Raw genomic sequence first — 19,834 nt, 5'->3', positions numbered from 1 at the left:
TGGGATCGACTTGATGGCACCTAGAAACATATCCCCATCCCAAGTTTCATGATCCCATTTCTTCCCAATCAATGCCCTCACTTTAACTGCAGACACCACTGAAGATTGGGAATTCAGTTGGCACTGTAATTCAGCCACTCTGGGTTTTGTTTTTTCACAATATCAGGTCTGTTACTACAAGAAATCAGGCTTTCTTTCAAGGCACAAGTGAAAAGTTTTATGTTGTTTATGTGGCACTTGAGTTGTGACTCTGAAGCCCTGAGCTCATCTCTTTCCTTCATCACTTTGTCTAGGGAATGTAGGACCAAGCAACCAGCTTCCTTATACTTCCCATTATTATAAAACTTAGAAAAGTGTCAAAAGTGATCACCCAGAGCCTCACCTTTACCAATAGGTGATCAAAATATTTCTTTTGCCACCTTACACCACTGTGATGGTTAAAATAGTGTGTCAACTTGGGTGGGCCATGATTCTCAGTGTTTTGGCAGTTGTGAAATGTTGTGATCACTTTTCTTTTGAAATTTGATATGTGATTACCCCCATGATAGAATCTGTTGAGTGGTAGCAGTAGAGGTGGGGCCTGTGGTAGCTCACTGCCCCCTCAGCCTTCATCTCTCTATCTTCCACTGGCTAGTTCCTTTTTCCTGCTCACCTTGAAAAAGTTGTTGGCTTGTTCTAGACCCAATAGCTGTTTCTTGTCAGACTTCTTGTTCTTGGGACTTGAGCTAGCAGCTTACCCACCCATCCTGGGATTTGTCGATCATCATGGCCTGCGAGCAAGAGTCCTGCTCCCTGACCTGCCTCTCTTGGTTTCTCCAGCCCCTACAGCTGACTCAGGAGACACTTATGGTCTTGCCTGCTGACCTTGGGGATTCCTTGACCGTCACAACTTGTGAGCAGGATCCATGCTCTCCAACCTGCTCATCTTGGGCTCACCAGCTTCCGCGTCTCCGTGAATTGGGAAAGGGCTCTATCCTGATCCAAGGACTTGGGAAGTTCTAGCCCCTGCAATCGTATGAGCTGTTTCCTTAATATAAATCTCTCAGTCTATATTTATATACATTACTGGTTTTGCTTCTCTAGAGAACCCAGCCTAAAACAACCATGGATTGGCAGTGCCCACTTCATTACTGGAAGCTGTCATTAACATCTGTAATACTAATCGGACTTGAAAACCAATTTGGAAAAGTTATCCTTACAGTTTTGTTTCTCTAGAACCACTCTCGGTACCAAATGTCTTAGGCTAGGTTCTGTAGAGAAGCAAGACCAGTAAGTGTATAAATATATAAGTAGAGAGATGTTTATATTAAGGAAATGGCTCACTCAGTTGTAGAAGCTGGAACATTGTTCCAAGCGGTGGGTCAGGTTGGAGGCTTCTTCTGATTCACATAGCTTCAGGGGATGGTGAATCCAAGTTCAGCAAGTCAGACAACAGGGCTCTGGCTCACAGTCTGATGAATCCCAAGATCAGCAGGCAAGACAACACATAAGACTCTAGCTCAAGTTCTAAGGGCAGAAGGTCAGAGGAACAGGCACCAGCTACAGAATCCAAAACAAGGAAAAGACCACGAGTCTTGCCAAAAAGTCCACATATATTGGATACAGGCCACACTCCCAAGGAAACTCCCCCTTCAACTGATTGGCTATTCACAGCAGATCTTATGTTGGAGGTGGTCACATTATATCAAATCTCATCATGGAGATGATCACATCATTATAGAACTGCCAAACCAATGAGAATTATGGTCCAGCCAAGTTGACACACAATCTTAATGGCCACAAGTGTCTTCCAGTTTGAGAGGCTCATCTTCCAGCACTATATCAACCTCCCGCTGCTATGCACAAGGCTTTTACTGGTCAGTTTTTTTAGAAGTAGATCCCCAAGTTGTTCCTTTTATTCTGTCTTATTCTGGAAGCTCTGCTGAAACCTGTCCACTATTGGTGACCCTGCTGGTATTTGAAATACTGGTGGCATAGCTTCCAGCATCACAATAACATACAAGCCACCACACTGTGACAAACTGACAGATGAGGGGTGGATATTGAAGTTACTCCTGTAAAATTTGGAAATGTTGATATTGAAATATTAAAAAGGAGGTTAAATGCCTGTTACACACTCAATTATGTTTGATTACAGAGGCTTTTTTTTTTTTTTTTTTTTTTACAGAGGCTAGATTAGAAACTGCTGGATATTAGATGCAGGAAAAGGATCCATGTGCCATCAAAGAATTAGCCCTTAGAATCTGCCTTTTTAGGGTACATCTATTATATTATTGCTCTTATTTGTATAGAATACACATCTTCACACAATAAAGTATATATTTTTAGCCTAAACATGGTGTGAATTCTCCTAATCTTGTTGTTAGATTATGGGCACCTTTGAATATAAAGAGAGAAGACTAACACAATTACAGAAGGGTGGTATGTCCATGTGTACAAGGCGCTTGAAATGAGTATGAGCAGAATGAGATGAGGCAAAGAAGATGGCATATGCCTGGGCTCTTAGGATAATGGAATCATTCAATATAAATTTTTCCTTCACTTAGGCTTGCTGCTTAAGGGTTTTGTACTGCCCTGGGAACAGAATGAGAGCAAAAGACTTTGAATAATGAGAAGCTTTGGGTATTGAAACCCCAAGGGCCACAGAGACATCAAAGAGTCTGCCTGTGACCACCCACTCAATAACCTTGCCCAGGTCAGGAGGCAGCACACCTGAGCCTTGTCTCCATCACTTCCCATAGGATCCTGGTCCTTCTTTGTTTTCTGTGCTCCGTGAGTCCAGAGTTTCCATTTTTATCATTCAGCCTTCAGGGGAGAATCGAATGTCATTTCTTAATGCTGGCACTCAGGTAATCTGAAGTCCCCTAGTTTATCTTTTGCAAATAGGGAGATGTCTTTGTCTTCAAGTCCATCTGGGGCAGCTGTGAGGTGAGTACATGCAGAAGATGAGCTGAATGGAGTTACTTGTGTGATGCCTGCCAATTGTATATAATCTTCTTGACATGTTTCCTTGTACTTTTGAACCAATACTTGAGCTTCTCTCATTCTGCTAATCATCTACTCTGAACCTAAATTTCCAGGGAATTTTTCCATCCTAAATAGAAATATGCCCTTGCTCAATTTTCTAGAATTCTTTAAACAATTTTTGTATTTTTTTGGCAGGGGGCAGGTGTGTTCATTCAGCTTCTCCTTACCTGGTTCTTGATATGCCTTTCTAAGGGAGATCTTTGACCTGGCTATGAGCACTAGCAGTGAGGAAGTGGAGAACCAGTCTGACTCCACAGGCTACATACCTGTATCTACCGGTGTCCCTTTATTAACCTATGAAATATTTTAAGACAAATTAGCTCAGGGTAGTTGGACAAATAGTCATATATCAATGCTTTCAGAATTAATAAATGCTGACATTTTGCCATAACAGTTCTAGTCTTAAAGTAACAAAATAGTAAACACAAAGATGATAAGCCCTTTTTATTCCACTCCATTCCCATCCTTTACGTGTGTGTGTGTGTGTGTGTCCCACAATGAAAATGCCCATCACCTGGAGAAGGGATCAATAAGTTCTGATGTAATAACAGAGTGAAATACCTTAAAGTAGTTAAAGTTAATGAACCAGACCGAACTGTAATAAGACTGATAAGGTTAAATGCATTATTTTAAGAGATCAATTGTAAAATGACATCCACAGCACATAACGGATTAAAATGTAAAACAATAGCATTGTTTATTGATTGAATTAGACTGAAAGTAATGAAAAGACAGGAGAATAATACACACCAAGTTCATTGTTGCGGTTCAGGTGGAGAGAAAAAGGCAGATTTGTGAAAAAATAAAGAGGGAAGTGTTCAAGTAAATATGTATTTTTTTCTTAAAAAATACTGAATACATCACAAAAATTTAAAAATAACTCATAGAATAAAGGATTTAAGCTCATACAAAAAGGGAATCATAATTTTAAAAAGTACATAATGCAAGTATGGTGATATATTTTAGCTTGATGGTGCTGAGTGGTGGATAATTAGGCAGGCCGTTGTTGTTTTCTCTGTACTTTTCAGTGTGCTTGAAATATTTCATATTAAAGAAGAATAATTTGTCTGTGTCATTTTAAAACTTATTTCAATTTTCCCATACTATAGATGTCTTGTTAGAGAAATTGACTTCTGTTTTTTAAGTTTTCATTCTTTGCCATGGTACATCTAGGTCTAATTTATTCATTTAAATTGCTAGATATTTCATCCTACGTCCACGCCAAATGAACATTGATATCTCATTAACCTGTTGCCGTCGAGTTGATTCCAACTCATAGCAACCCTAGAGGACAGAGTAGAACTGCCCTAAAGGGTTTCCACGGCTGAAATCTTTCCGGAAGCAGACTGCCTCATTTTTTTCCTGCAGGGTGGCTGGTGGGTTTGATTAGCAGCCAAACACTTAAACACTGCCACCAGACCAGGGCTTCTTTTATATTGATATCAGTGATGTTCATTTGGCTTGTTCTCTCCTGCTTCTCTAGATGAGCAAGATTCCCTGTAGAGTTTTGGCACATTTATCTTCCCTAAAGTTTTTTTTTAAAGTTTGTAGTTTTCACTTTAGGAATGTTCTAACTATGAGTTGGAATTGACTCGATGGCACTGGGTTTGGTTTTGGCTCTTTTAACTTTCATTGATCCTCTTTCATCTGGCCCCACCTGTCACTTCCCTTCTGTAATGGGCAACTCCAAGTTGTGCCCATGCAGAACAAATCGCAATAGGAAATATCGAGAGGGTGTAATATTTTGAACACTGTTCTTGATGATTTTTTCTATTCATTTCTCATTTTTACAATATCCCTGTAATGTTCCATGATAGGTCCCATTATACAAAGGAGAAGTCTGAGGCTTCCTGAACAGTTATAAAAGTTTCCTCATTCACAAAGCAAGTGCTAGAGTTGGGAATAAACCCAGGGGTGTTTGATTCCAAACCTTCCAGCAAATGATTGATTTTGTTAGGGTTGCTTGTTCTTAGGGCCCCAGCTTTCCTTGTTGGTGAAGCAGTATTTGACAAGGGGCATTTACTCTGAACATAAACATCCTAATGAGCTGTTCACTCGTGGGATTCCTTTAGAGACCGTTTCTAAATCATTGGTTCATGAGAATAAAGGGTAAACACATAAATGTGCCCAGGACTTATACAATCAATTCTTGCCTGTTTTTGAGAATCCAATGATCGTATTCTCAGGAACCTCATCTTAACACAGGAGACGGGAGTGTCCTGGAGTTGATCGTAGTACACAACCTTGGGATTCCCACAGGAGCCAGTTCCCAAGGCTGCCAGACTCAGGCTTTGATGGGCTTAACCAGAAACAAAAGAAAGGAGGATATGACTTTTCATGATTGATTCTCAAGATTTCTTTTTCTAACATTTTCTGCTAATTGCACAATGGAGACAATGAGTCAAAACATGAAAGGAATAGGGAATGCATGAAGCTCCTGAGTAGAGAAGAATAAATTATTTCCATAATCTGCCACAAAAAGTGGGAAAGGAAGGGAGGGATAAATTTCAATAAAAACCTAAGAAGTGAGTAAAGAAAAGGAGAAGTAATAATCTTTTAATGAAGATTAGTTATGGCTCCTCAAATTTAAAACGGTATGCTGGCTGTTTTTTTCTATTGCTTTTCATCCACAAACGTAAGTAGTAGTTAAACAGAAAAAATTACGTGTGTTTACTTCCTACTTTGCCCTGTGTGATATGTATAAGATAAGGAATTTCTAAAAATAAGGTCTTATTAGCTTGTCCAATTGAAATGATCATCTTAAATAACAAGTACTTCATATCTTAACTGATAAGTACCTCACACACTCACCAGATGGGAGGCTCCTTACTAGACAATTTGTTTTGATTAAATGTTTAAGTCTCAAAACTTTAAAGGCATTTGAGGCGTGTAAGTGTACTTTGGAAACCCTGGTGGCGTAGTGATTCAGTGCTATGGCTGTTAACCAAAAGGTCGGCAGTTGTAATCTGCCAGGCACTCCTTGGAAACTCTAGGGGGCAGTTCTACTCTGTCCTACAGGATCGCTATGAGTCAGAATCGACTTGACAGTGGTGGGTTTTTTTTTTTTTTTTTTTTTAGGTGTACTTTGTTCAAGTTCCTTTTTCCCACTTAAGGCTGACTTGGCAAATTTCTACTCCCCTCTTCCTACTACTGTAGGTACATGCCTGACAGGATACCTGTGTTGTCAGATTGTGTCTTTCCTATCCTAAAATTTCACTTAGGACACACCAACAAATTATTGCTCTTTTCTTCAGTGATTTAAAGACCCCATGCATTTCATTCTTCCTCTCATTCCTCTGTTTTAGGGAAAAAAAAAAAACATGTTCTACATACAATTTCAGGTATTGGGAGAAAAAAGAATCTTATTGCCATAAGAGCTTGAGATTTTAGGGAGCATATTCCAATACTGACCTCAAGTCCTGAGGGTGGGTCCTACCTTGATAATGTCACCTGCTAGATGCTACCTATGAGGTCAGAGAGTAGGTGACTTTGAAGACCAGGGAAAGCACGTGGTGTTGGACTCACATGGAATTTTTCAAGAGGCAAGTGATGGAATCTGTTGACCCTTCCAGTGCCTGATCCTGTTCTACTCAGGGGTCATATCACACGGTAGTAAAAGGTCCACTCTGAACTGGCAAACTAAGTTCAGATTCGTTCACCAGTTCTGATGAGATCATGTATCATGTATCCATAACTTAACCTCATGTTATGTGCTTGAGATCATGGGTGAAATGAAGGATGATAGAAGCACCCAAATCATGGATCTGTAGGGAGAAATAAAATTAATTCATATAAATACCGAGACTTCTGTATGCCAATACTCAGAGCTCTGTGTTAGTGTTATTGTTGTAGAAGTTCATAATAGTTATTGTATTTGTTACTATGATATCTGCTAATTGAACCAAAAAACAAATCAGTTGCCATTGAGTCAATTCAAACTTATGGTGACTCCACATGTGTCACAGTAGAACTGTGATCCATAGGGTTTTCAGTGGCTGGTTTTTCAGAAGTAGATCACCAGGCCTTTCTTCTGAGATGCCACTGGGTAGACTTGAACCTCCAACATTTTCTTTAGCTGCTTAACCGTTTGTGCCAACCAAGGACTCCTGCTAATACTGATATTAGTTAGAACAATTAGGCAAGAGTTTTGTGACAAGGATCCAAAGAATGGAATGTTGAAACGAAAGTAGAGAGTTAAAAAGACAAATTGTGTAGACCCACTGAAACTGGGCTGAGTCATGGACTTGAAATCCCAGTCCACTTTGTAGCGCACTGATGAGTCAGATGATTTCTTCCTCAGGAAGTGTACCAGGTCTGCAGAATATTGGTCCCCAATGTGTGGTTCCCAGCTGAGCAGCAACAGCATGTGGGAATTTGTTGGGAAGGCACAATTTTGGAGCCCTAATGCCCAGTCTTCTGAATCTGATACTCTGAGGGCGATGCCCAGCAATCTACATTTTAGTAATTCATCCAGCTGAGTCTGATGCAAGGAAGTTTGAGAACAACTGCTCTAATATATATATTTAATACCATATGATTTTGATTTTCCTGCTAATTTCCAGAGTTCAGAAAATTCTTAAGAAAAAATATGTGCCATTTGATATTATATTCATGTCAATTGACAAATGTGGAAAAAGAGTAGGTACTTAAATGTATTTGGAAAGAAGTGGCAGAGGAGGTGAAAGGAGAACAGAGAGAAATGAGCGTGTAGGAAGAAAGAGAACAGAGAGGGAAGGAGAGAGAAAAGGATAGAGGAGAAAGAGGAGGAGAGGAGAGAGAGAGAAAGACACAGAGAGAGAGAACCACAGGAAAAATTTATAATATTAATTTTATTTCACAATACAGATTACAGTGTTTCTGTAAAATAAGGGACCTTTGTACATCTGTTGTATATCTCAACTCTATTCTTTCCGTCAGAATCATCAACAAACATGGAATCAGAAAACCAAACAGGCTTAGCAGAATTCCTTCTCCTGGGCCTCTCAGAAAATCCAGAACTGCAGCCCCTTCTCTTTGGAATGTTCCTGACCTTATACCTGATCACTGTGGCTGGGAACCTGCTCATCATCCTGGTCATCAGTTCAGACTCCCACCTCCACACCCCCATGTACTTCTTCCTCTCCAACTTGTCCTTCACTGACATCTGTTTCAGCACCACTACAGTCCCCAAGATGCTGGTGAACATTCAGACTCAGAGCAAATCCATCAGTTACACAGGCTGCCTCACCCAGATCTGCTTTGTCCTTGTTTTCGCTGGTTTGGAAAATTGTCTCCTTGCAGTAATGGCCTATGACCGCTATGTGGCCATTTGTCACCCACTAATTTTTTTTTTTTTTTTTAAGGTATGCAACCATCATAAACCCCCACATCTGTGGCCTGCTGATTCTACTCTCCTTGCTCATTAGCATCATGAGTGCCCTGCTCCACAGTCTGATGGTGCTGCATCTGTCCTTCTGCATAGACCTGGAAATCCCCCAGTTTTTCTGTGAACTTCCTCAGGTCCTCAAGCTTGCCTGTTCTGATACCCTCTTTAATAACATCCTGCAATATTTTATGACTAGTATCTTGGGTGGTGGACTCTTCCTTGGGATTATTTTCTCCTACGTACAAATTGTCTCCTCCCTCCTGAAAATGCCATCAACAGGTGGAATGTATAAAGCTTTTTCTACCTGTGGATCTCACCTCTCAGTTGTTTCCTTGTTCTACGGGACAGGTTTGGGGGTGTATCTTAGCTCTGCAGCTACTCTACCCTCTAGGAAGAGTGCAATTGCATCAGTGATGTACACTGTGGTCACACCCATGCTGAACCCCTTCATCTACAGTCTGAGGAACAAGGACATAATGGGCGCTTTGAGGAAACTCATCTCTAGAATATCTTCTTTTCATTAATGCATCACATGCGTTGGGCTTAAGCTGTTGGAATATGCTTGAGTGAAATAAATAATACTGATTCAGAGAATCTGATTATGTTCTTTGAATAGTAGGAGTTCAGAAATTGTAATGGTTAAGGGTGAAAATATGGAGTCAGAACACTTGGGTTTGAATTCTACCTCTTCTCTGTAATAGCTGTGTGAACTTTGTATATTTATTTCAGCTTTCTAAGTTCAGTTGAAAGGTCCCTAGGTGGTACAAATGGTTTGCACTCAACTGCTAAAGGCTGGTGGTTCAAATCTACTCAGAGATACCATAGAAGAAAAGTTCTAGCAATCTGCTTCTTTAAAGTTTAAAGCTAAGAAAACCATATGGAGTGGCTCTACTCTGCAACACACGGGGTCGCCATGAGTTACAATCAACTTGAGGGCAGCTAACAGCAACCATAAGCTCAGTTTACTCGTCTATACATTTGGCATAATTATATTCATTCACTTTTTTCCATTTAGATTTGAGATACTTCAAGTCTAAGAGTGAGGATACTTTCAGGTATACTGAGGGAAAAGTCTAAACTCACATAACACCAAATATAAAAACAAAGATTTCAGAGGTAGGGTAGGTCCAGAGCCTACAGAACCACAGGGCTACATTTCACAGCTCCATAAACTGGTTTTTTTCCTAAAGCTGTTCCTGTGATGGTCATCAATGGCTGCAGCAGCACAGTGGTCACTTAAAATACAATAAGCAGAGATGGAAAACTGACTGTTTCTTATTCAGTCTCAGTATATGAGAAATAACCTTTTCAAGGAGTCATCCAGAACACACTCTATATTATCTTCCTGAGTTGAGGCATATGCCCCTTCTAAAACTAATTACAAGTAAGAGGAATTTCATTACCTTGAAAGGATTAGACGAATGTTCTGATTAGAAAAGTCTGAGGTGGGATCAAGTGCTACAACAATTACAAGTGTTTAGTACAATGCCTGCCACCTAATAAGTTACTCAATGAATATACTAGATGAATGTGAGCCAGCACAATTTATTTCCAAGGGTAGCACTCTCTCCTTTTTCGATTCCTTCTGCTTTCACACGTTTGGGCACTTGCCTTAGTCATTATCCTAGCTTATTAATTTAAATATCTATCAGCAGTTAATTAATACTTATGTTGTAGACAAAGCCACATTTGGAAATACTTCACTGAATGTTTTTTGTCCTGCTGTCTTTGTTTTGTTACATTGAAAGAACTTTGGATTTTCATTCTCCAGTGTCTTAATTTTAAATGGTTGGATTTATCTATTTTTTTCCCTTTTGGACTGTGTGTTACATCTCATTCAAGAACTGATCAATTCCTCCAATCTAATAAACATATTTTCTTATATGGTTCATAAACATTTAATTATTTTTTCTTTTGTGTTTAAAAGACATTGGAATGATTTTTGAATATGGTGTGATGCAGAATCCAATTTCATTTTATTTCCATATGGATATACAATGATTTCAGCACAATTTTCTGAATGATACCATCCTTGAAGCCATGGTGGTGCAGGGGTTAAGTAAGAGCTCAGTTGCTAACCAAAGGGTTGGCAAGTCAAATCCACCAGCTGCTTCTTGAAAACACTATGGGGTGGTTCTATTCTATTGTGTAGTGCTGCTATGAGTCAAAATTGATGATGTCAATGGGTTCAGTTTTTTGTTTTTATTCACTGAAATGCTACATTTTATAAATAAAGGGACTGATTCCCTCTCTGTACTTAATAATTCTTCATATACATGAAGATATTCTTAGTTCTATTTTCCTGTCCTATACTAGAACCATACCATTTTAGATATTATAGCTCCATGATATATCCTGACAGTCCGTAAGGCAAATACTTTCCATTGCTCTCATTTGCCATCAGGTAAATATTGTTTCTCCATTGTTCTTGCACTTAATTTTTAAACACTGGAATTTTTCTTTCTTGTGCTAACCTGGTCTGGTTTGGGCACTAAGTTTGTGCTGGCCTTATAAAATAAGATAAAGAATATCTCTTCACTTATATTTTCTGAAAGCCTTCCTTTAATCTTGAAATTAGCTCCACTGAGTGCTTGGAAGAACTTGCCTGTAAAACTGTGTATCTCAGGTTGTGTTTCATGACAAATTATATTATTGAGGATTTTATTTTAAGTATCCATGGTTACTTGCTTTCTATTTCTTCTTGAGAGACGTGTGGCTTCTTGAATTTAACCAAGACCAACACTTCCACTTGTGCATAGAATTCAATCTTTCCTGCCTACGTTAGGACATAACTCTGGTAATTCTCCCAACTCTCACTTGCATCATCAGGTTCTCCCTTTGATTTGTTCATTTTCAATCCCATTGCCCATTGCCTTCGAGTCCAATAGCATCCAATATATTTGAGTTCCTCAGATCTTAAAACAAACAAACAAACAAACAAAAAAACCTCTAGGGACCCCCTCATCGTGCTCTAGCAGTATCTTCATTTATCTGCTTTCTTTACCATAAAACTCTTCAAAAGAGATGTCTCCACTCACTCTTTTCAATTTTTCTCCTTCCATTTACTCCTGAGGTCAATGCAATCAGGCCTTTTCCCCAACAATTCATGGCGGTTGCTTTTGAAGAGCCACCAGCGTTATCTACCACATTAAGTCCAGTCCAGCCCAGTCCAGGTCAGTTAATTTTCTGTCTCTCTCTTACTTGACTTGTCAACCACATTGACTTAGTTTATTACCTACAGAAACACTTTCTTCACTTGGATTTCAACACCACACATTATTTTGGTTTCACTCCTACCTCACTAGCTACTATTTCTCAGTCTCCTTTAATGTGTTCTTTAATCTTGAAACACTGGAAGGTCTCTCTTTTCAGTCCTCGGACCTCTTCTTCTCCAGCTTAACTTCACTCCTTTGTGATAGCATCCAGACTCATTGATTTAAAAGTCAGCTGAACACAAATGAGCCCCAAATTAATATTTAGAGAGGAATTCTCCTCTGAATCCCAGACTTATATATCCAACTTTCCCCTTGCTATTCCTCAGTATACCTTGCCTCCAGCTTTCTTGTTGTTATTTTTGTTGTTAGGTGCTGTCTTCTTGGTTCTGACTCATAGTAACACTATGTACAACAAAACAAAACACTGCCCAGTCCCGTACCATCCTCACAATCATTGTTATGTTTGAGCCCATTTTTATGGCCATGCTATCCATTCATCTTGTTGAGGGTCTTCTTTTTCACTGACCCTCTACTTTACCAAGCACGATGTCTTTCTCTGGGGACTGACCCTCCTGATAGCATGTCCAAGGTACGTGAGATGAAGTCTTGCCATCCTGGCTTCTAAGGAGCATCCTCTCTGTACTTCCTCCAAAACAGTTTTTGTGGCAATTCTTCTGTCAGTCCATGGTATGTTCAATATTCTTCGCCAACAGCAAAACTCAAAGTTTTCGGATCTTCTTAGTCTTCCTCATTCGATGTCCATCTTTCACACGCATATAAGGCAATTGAAAGCACCATGGCTTGGGTCCCATGCACCTTAGTCCTAAAAATGGCATCTTGCTTTTTTTTTTTTATATACAATTTAAAGATCTGTTTTGTAGAAAATGTGCTAATGCAATAACTCATTTGATTTCTTGATTTTTGCTCCCATGGGCATTGATTGTGGATCCAAATAAAATGAAATCTTTGACAACTTCAATCTTATCTCTCTTTATGACAATATTGCTTATTGATCCAGTTGCGAAGATTTTTGTTTTCTTTATGTTGAGACGTAATCCATACTGAAGGCCTTCGTCTATCATTTTCATCAGTAAGTTCTTCAAAACCTCTTAGCTTTCAGCAAACAAGGTTGTACCATCTGCATATCATGGGTTGTTAATGAGTCTTCCTCCAAACCTGATGCTGCATTCTTCTTCACATAATCTGGCTTTGCTAATTACTTGCTCATCATACAGCCTTACCTATCTCAAAAAAAAAAAAAAAAAACAAGAAAACCAAAAACAAAACAGAATCATTTACTGTCAAGTTGATTCCAACTCAGGGCAACCCCATGTGTGAAGTGGAACTGTCTTCCATAGAGTTTTCAATACCAGTGATCTTTTGGAAGTACATCACCAGGCCATGCATCTAAGATTCCTCTGGGTGGATTTGAACCACCCAGCTTTTTGTTAGTAGCTGAGCATGTAACCTTTTGCACCACACAGTGGCCTTACCTATCACAGTGAATGTCAACTGTATTCTTTCAGGTGTTAAGTAGTTTTCTCTCATTGAGCACCATCTTTGATTCTTCTATTCCTCTTTTACTCTGTGTCCAACCTTTCAGAAAACTCAGTTATCTATACCAATAAAATGTATCCAGAATTCAGGCAAATCTCACCACCTTCACTGTTATCACCATGACCCAAGCCACTATCATTTTAGGATTTTTACAAAAGCACTTTCACTGGCCTCCCTGCATCTGCCCTTGCCATCATCAGGAGGCTGTTTGTCTAATATACTCACACTACCTCTTTGATTCCACACTTCTATTTTCTCCATCATTCATTGTATTATACTCCTGCTGGTCTCCATATGTTGATCATTGATTTTGTTGGCTCCCTGTTTTTGTTTTACAATGATTTTCATTCCTGGCTGTTTAAATCGTAATTTGCAGAATGATGGTGAGGGTTTTTTTTTTTTTTTTCTGTCTGTCTCTTTCCATCTGTGTGTGCACTCTCTCTTGTCTAAGATGCTCCCACTACACCTTGTTGTATTTTATCTATTATTTCATGTGTTTGAAGTGATAGTGTTAGGATGGCAAAGGGTGACTTTAAAATGCCATTTTTTTTTTCTCAAAAGGCATGTCGAGAAGACCGTAGATTAGCAAAGTCCATATGGAAACAGTTAACATGTGGTAAAATAAATTGATCAATATATGAAAATATTGAACTCATTTAAAGATGAAAGGTTTACAGACTTCCTGGCCTGACAGTGATTGGAGAAACTTGGAGTGTATGGCTCCTGGACACCTTTTAGCTCAGTAATGAAGTCACTCCTGAGCTTCACCCTTCAGCCAAAGATTAGACAGGCCCATAAAACAGAATGAGACTAAAGGGCACAACAGCCCATGACCAAGGACCAGGAAAAAAAAAAAAAAGAGTGTGCCATTAAATGCAGGTGGCTCATACCAAAGTGACTGACATGTTGATGGGGAACAGCAGTAAAGGCTCAACCTAAGGAGGTATGTCAGGACAGCACTGGGACATTATTTATAGAGTGCAAAACCGTACAATATTTAAATAGAAGACAATTTGAGATTTAAAAAAGAACAAAAGGTTTTTAAGTGAATATCAACCTGGAGCACCTCTTCACCTATAAAATAATGGCTGTCATTTACCTAAATTTACTGAGTACAGATAAACCTGCAAACTGGTCCTAGCCAGTGACACTGTGATTTCTCACAACTCTATTAAAAATGAAGAACTATACTTTCAATTCATAGTCCCTGAGTGAAAAGGGAGATATACATTGAAACTATTTTGACAAAATTGTAAAAGATGGTTACAAAAATCAAAACAGGAAGTAACAGTTCTGTCTATACTGTTTGCAGCCAGAATTGACCACAAAGAATAGATTAGAATCTGCTTTATGAAACATGCAGAATGAAGATTAAGGTTGAGGAAACATTCAATGATGCTTAGATAAATGCCTAGGTATTTACATTTTTACATATTTTAGCTGTTATAAATATAATATGTTCACCTATATAAACTATATTTTTACACCTTAAATTGGAATCAGACTTCCTAATATCATTGAGGAGATAGACATGCTTTCAGTTGTATGGAAAAAGGGAAGATTGATGTGCAAGGTGTGTGAAATGGAGATGAGCAGGAACAGGTGAAGAAAAGTAAATAGCAGTCACCTGGCCTCTAAGGGTCAGGCAATCAGCCTTCCTGAATTCCCATTTATTATTGTCTTTTCAGGGAGCCCTGGTTGTAAAGCGATTAAACACTCAGCTGCTAACCAAAAAGCTGGAGGTTCAAACCCACCATCCACTCTGCAGGAGAAAGAAGTGGCAGTCTGCTTCTGTAAAGTTTTACAGCTTTGGAAATCCTGTAGGGCAGTTCTACTCTGTACTAAAGGGTCACTAGGAGTCAGAATTGACTCGATGGCAGTGGATTTGGTTGGCTTGGATTGTCTTGGTCTATCAGAATTTGCACTGCCCTGGGATCAGAGTGACAACAAAAGTGGTTAACGGAGCTTTGAATATTGAGCCACCAGGGATACAGAGGTTGCAAATAGTCTGCCTGTGACAACTTCACTCAAAAGTCCTTCTCTAGTCAAGGAGCAGTGCACCTGAAACTCCGCCCACAGATGGTCTTCATGCCCAGAAGCCTGGTGCCTCCCTTGGTCCCTCTGCCTTCCCTGAGTGCAGATCTTCTGGCTACAGCACCCAACATCCAGGGCAGATGTCAAGCATCATTCCTGGTGATGCCAGCCAGATAACCTAAATCCCTTAGTTAATGTTTGGAAATTAGGATAGGTGTTTCCTTATAGCTTCATCCAGGGGAAACTGTGAAGAAAGTACATGCATGAAATGATTAGAGCCAACTCACCCATGGACTCCTGCCTAACCGTCTCCCATCTTTCTGACATATTTCCTCGTATTTTTGAAGCAATATCAAGCAGCATTTATTCAGCTAATCTCTTACTCTGTCTCTACAATGGCAAGGATCATTTTCTTCTGGAGCAGAAATTTGCCCTTCTCAAATATGACTGTTAGAAAATTCCTTGTTGTTTACTTGTATTCTTGTCCTGCTGGTGGTGAGGAAAGTTGGTGAGCTTCACTTTATCTTCCTGTAACTGGTTATTGATATACCATCTTTGGGAAAGTTTTGGTATTATACTTTGTGCCAGGCTGTGAGGCTCCAGGGAAGCAATTGGAGACACAGACTTGGGTACCTCACTAATTTGTCTGTTTCTTTTACTAAGATTACCAAATATTTAAAATTAGAACAGTATAGATAGTGTAATGAAAAAAAAAAAAGACACCTCTTACACATTTCCAGAATTGACAATTGTTGACATTCTGCTGTAGCAACTTCAAGTATTCTTTTTAAAGTGGCAAAATAATATGTATACAGGAAGCATGCCTTTTGTAATCCTTTCTGTTGTTCTCTTTCCATTCCATAAGCAGCGTTCATAGTTTTATATTCTATATGTACGTATCTCTCTATCTGTGTATATGTATATACATGTTGTTCTTAGGTGCCATTGAGTCAGTTTCAACTCATAGCAATGCTGTGTATGACAGAACGAAACACTGCCCAGTCCTGCACCATCTTCACAATCATTGTTATGCTTGAGCCCATTGTTGGAGCCACTGTGTCAATCCATCTCATTGAGGGTCTTTCTCTCTTTTGCTAACCCTCTATTCTACAAAGCCTGATGTCCTTCTCCAAATCTGATCTCCCCTGATAACATGCCCAAAGAATGTGAGCCAAGTCTCACCATCCTTGCTTCTAAGGAGAATCCCGGTAGATACGCAGCTAGGAGGCAATAACTATAATAACTATCAGTTAGGAAATGAAGAAACAAATTGTTGTGTAATAACATAGTGAAATACCTACTCTATTGTACTTAAAAAGATCAAGCAGAATTAAATGTATCAGCATTAATTTAAAACAAAATATTAAGAGAGCCAATTGTAAAATGACATATTCAGTATGGTTCCATTCATACAGTTTTAAAAATGCAAACAATGCAATTTTGTGGTGAACAATATTAAATATAGTAAAAAGTGCAGAGGAACAATGCCAAGCAAGTTAATGTAGTGCTTAGCGCTGAGGAAGGAAAAGAATCAATATTGTGCAAAATACATTATGTGGGGAATCTCAAATATGCATACATTATTTTCTTGCAATAAAAATATCTAAAGCAAGGGTGGTGAAGTGTGTGAATTGATAGTGTTGACTGGTGGGTACCCAACCCTTCATTGTTATTCTCTGTACTTTTCATTATTCTTGAAGTATCCGTAATACAAAAATACCTTCTTAGGTTTAAAAAAAAATCAAAGTTTTTTCATGTTGTAAGTAGAATTCTTCTCATACAATTTTTTTCTCCTCTGCTAGGTTTTCATTATTTGTGTTGATGCATCTAGACCTAATTCATTTGTTTTCATTGCTGTATATTTCTTCAGCTGTCCATGCCAAATGAATATTGATATCATTGTTGTTTATTTAGGATGTTTCCTTCTTCTCCTTCTCTACATGAGCAAGATTCCTGGTAGGTATTTCCACATACGAATTCTTCCCTGAAGTTTGCGGTTATTATGCTAGGAATGTTCTCTCTTTTTGTCTTCCCTCAACTGCCCTGTTCATCACTTCTGTCCTAGGAGTAACAGATGCCAGGTGCTAATATTCATCACACACACATACACACACAATCATAATAGGACATAGGTTTGTGAGGGCCCCATATGCTGAGCACTGTACCAACTGCCTTTTGCCTACTCATTTCTCATCATTGCAACTTCTCCATAAGTTTTTGTTTTTTAATTTTTTATTGTGGTACAAATACACACAACAAAACATACAGGAATTCGACAATTTCAGTGACACTGAAATTCAGTCCAGTGACACTGTTTACATTCTTCAAGTTGTGCAACCATTCTAGGTATCTTTTTCCAAATTATCCCACCACCAGGAACATACATTCAATGCCTTCTAATAAAAAACTCTCTTGTCCCAGTCCTTCTACCCCTGGGAACCATTAATAAGCTTTGGTTTATTTATGTTTGCTTACTTTATATAAATGGCTTTATACAGTGTCTGTCCTTTTGTGACTGACTTATTTCCCCAGCATAATCTTTTCTAGGTTTATCCAAAAGGAACCCTGTTGGCACAGTGATTAAGCAAATGACTGCTAACTCAAAGATCAGTGGTTGGAATCCAACAGCCACTCTATGGGAGAAAGATGTGTCAATCTGCTTCTGTAAAGATTAAAGCCTTGGAAACTCTATGGGGCAGTCCTACTCCTTCTCATAGGGTTGTTATGAGTTGGAATTAGACTGGACACCAACAAAATATTCAATTGTGTGTATGTATCATATTTTGTTTATCCATTCATCAGTTGACCATTTCAGTTATTTCCACCTTTGGCTATTGTGAAAAGTCCTGCAAGGAGCATCAGTGGACAGGTATCTGTTTGCATTTCTAACTTCACTTCTTCTGGGAATGTAGTTGGATTGACTTGATAGCAATTGGTCTAGCATTGGGGTTGCTGGGTCATGTGGTTGTCCCATGTTCAACCCTTTGAAGAATGGCCAACCTGTTTTCCACAGCAACTATACCATTTTGCATTTCCACAGGAATAGATGAGGTTTCCAATTTCTCTACATCCTCTCCAACGTTTATTGTTTTCTTTCTTTTTTGTCATTGTCATTATAATAGGGGCAAAGGGATATCTCGTTTTTTGGTTTTGGTTTGCATCTCCCTAAAGGATGACTTTGAGCATCGTTTCACATGGTTGTTTGCCATTTGAATGTCCTCATTGATGAAATAGACTTTAAAAAGAATGATGTGCCACCTATCATGTCCAGGGAAGAATTTTTTAACACTTCATATAATTGGGAGAACAGAGAATCTCATCTATTTAGTTGCCTAGCGTTTCTTGGATTCAGTCACTAATGCAGATGACGTATGTTTCCATGAGGAAGTCTTTTGAGCTCCAGGTTTATAGATAACATTTTCTAATCCTCACCTCAGATCCCAAGTGTGGACCTGGTTGGATGCCATCCCATCTGCTACATACTAACATCGTAGGCAGAAGTGGAAATACCCTGAAGACTTTATTCGAAGGAGATATTAAAATTTTTAAGGGGAATTATGAAATCTGAGTGACTAGGGGTATTAATTGTGTACTATCCAGAGACATTAACAGAGAGACATCAAGAGAATCAACTCGGCAGTTAGGTAATCTGAGCTCAGACACAATCACTGCTACTCACTCACTTTGCACATTGTGTCTATGACATAACACCACCTTTCCCAAGTGTACCCCCAGGTTGATGGGGGTGACAGTATGAACTAATTCATCATTGACAAGCTCTTCAGAGGATTCTGAAGGATTCCAAAGTTTGACAACTATTGCTCAAATGGATTTCATTGTTTTAATCCATTTGAAGGCATGGAATAATTCTGAAGGGAAAAGGCCATGCTTATTCTTTACTTCATCTTCATAACTTGGTACAGTGTGTTGAAATAGAGTGGGTGCTCAAATAAAATTTGAACCTTCAGAAGGATTGGAGGGAGATGAGGAAAGAGGAGTAAGTGGAAAGAAAGATTTGAATAAATACTTAGGTTCACAATGTAGACAAGAACATCTCTTTCTGAAGTAGTGGTTTTCAAACTTCAGCATACATCAGAATCACATGGAAGTCTTGTTAAAACATAAACTGCTAGTCCTCATCCCAGAGTTTATCATCAGTAAGTCTGGAGTGGGTCCCAAGAACTTACATTTTTACAGGATTTCAGGTAATGATCTTGCTGGGTGTCGAGGAACCACACTTTTGATTATCTATCACCCCATCTTCTCCATCAGATTCACCAACAATATGGAACCCAGAAATCAAACAGGTGTTTCAGAATTCCTTCTTCTGGGACTTACAGAGGATCGAGAATTGCAGCCCCTCCTCTTTAGCCTATTTCTGTCCATGTACCTGGTTGCCCTCCTGGGAAACCTACTCATCATCCTGGCTGTCAGCTCTGCCTCCCACTTCCACACCCCCATGTACTTCTTTGTCTCTAGTCTCTCCTTCACTGATATCTGTTTCAGCACAACCATGATCCCGAACATGCTGGTGAACATCCAAGCACAGAATCATAGCATCATTTACATAGGGTGCCTCACCCAGGTCTGCTTTGTCCTGGTTTTTAGTGGTTTGAAGAATTTTCTCCTTGCAGCA

At 39.1% G+C, this 19,834-nt stretch overlaps 1 pseudogene; it reads left to right on the top strand.

Moving 5' to 3' along the window:
* The first annotated feature begins 7,856 nt into the window (after positions 1-7,856).
* LOC126074025 (olfactory receptor 7G3-like) lies at positions 7,857-14,166 on the top strand (annotated as a pseudogene).
* The last annotated feature ends 5,668 nt before the right edge of the window (positions 14,167-19,834 follow it).

Source organism: Elephas maximus, chromosome 3, assembly GCF_024166365.1.
Source record: "Elephas maximus indicus isolate mEleMax1 chromosome 3, mEleMax1 primary haplotype, whole genome shotgun sequence".
In the NCBI taxonomy this organism is placed as follows: domain Eukaryota; kingdom Metazoa; phylum Chordata; class Mammalia; order Proboscidea; family Elephantidae; genus Elephas; species Elephas maximus.
Note: the sequence above shows the minus strand (reverse complement) of the source record. Positions and strands in the feature narration are given on the sequence as shown.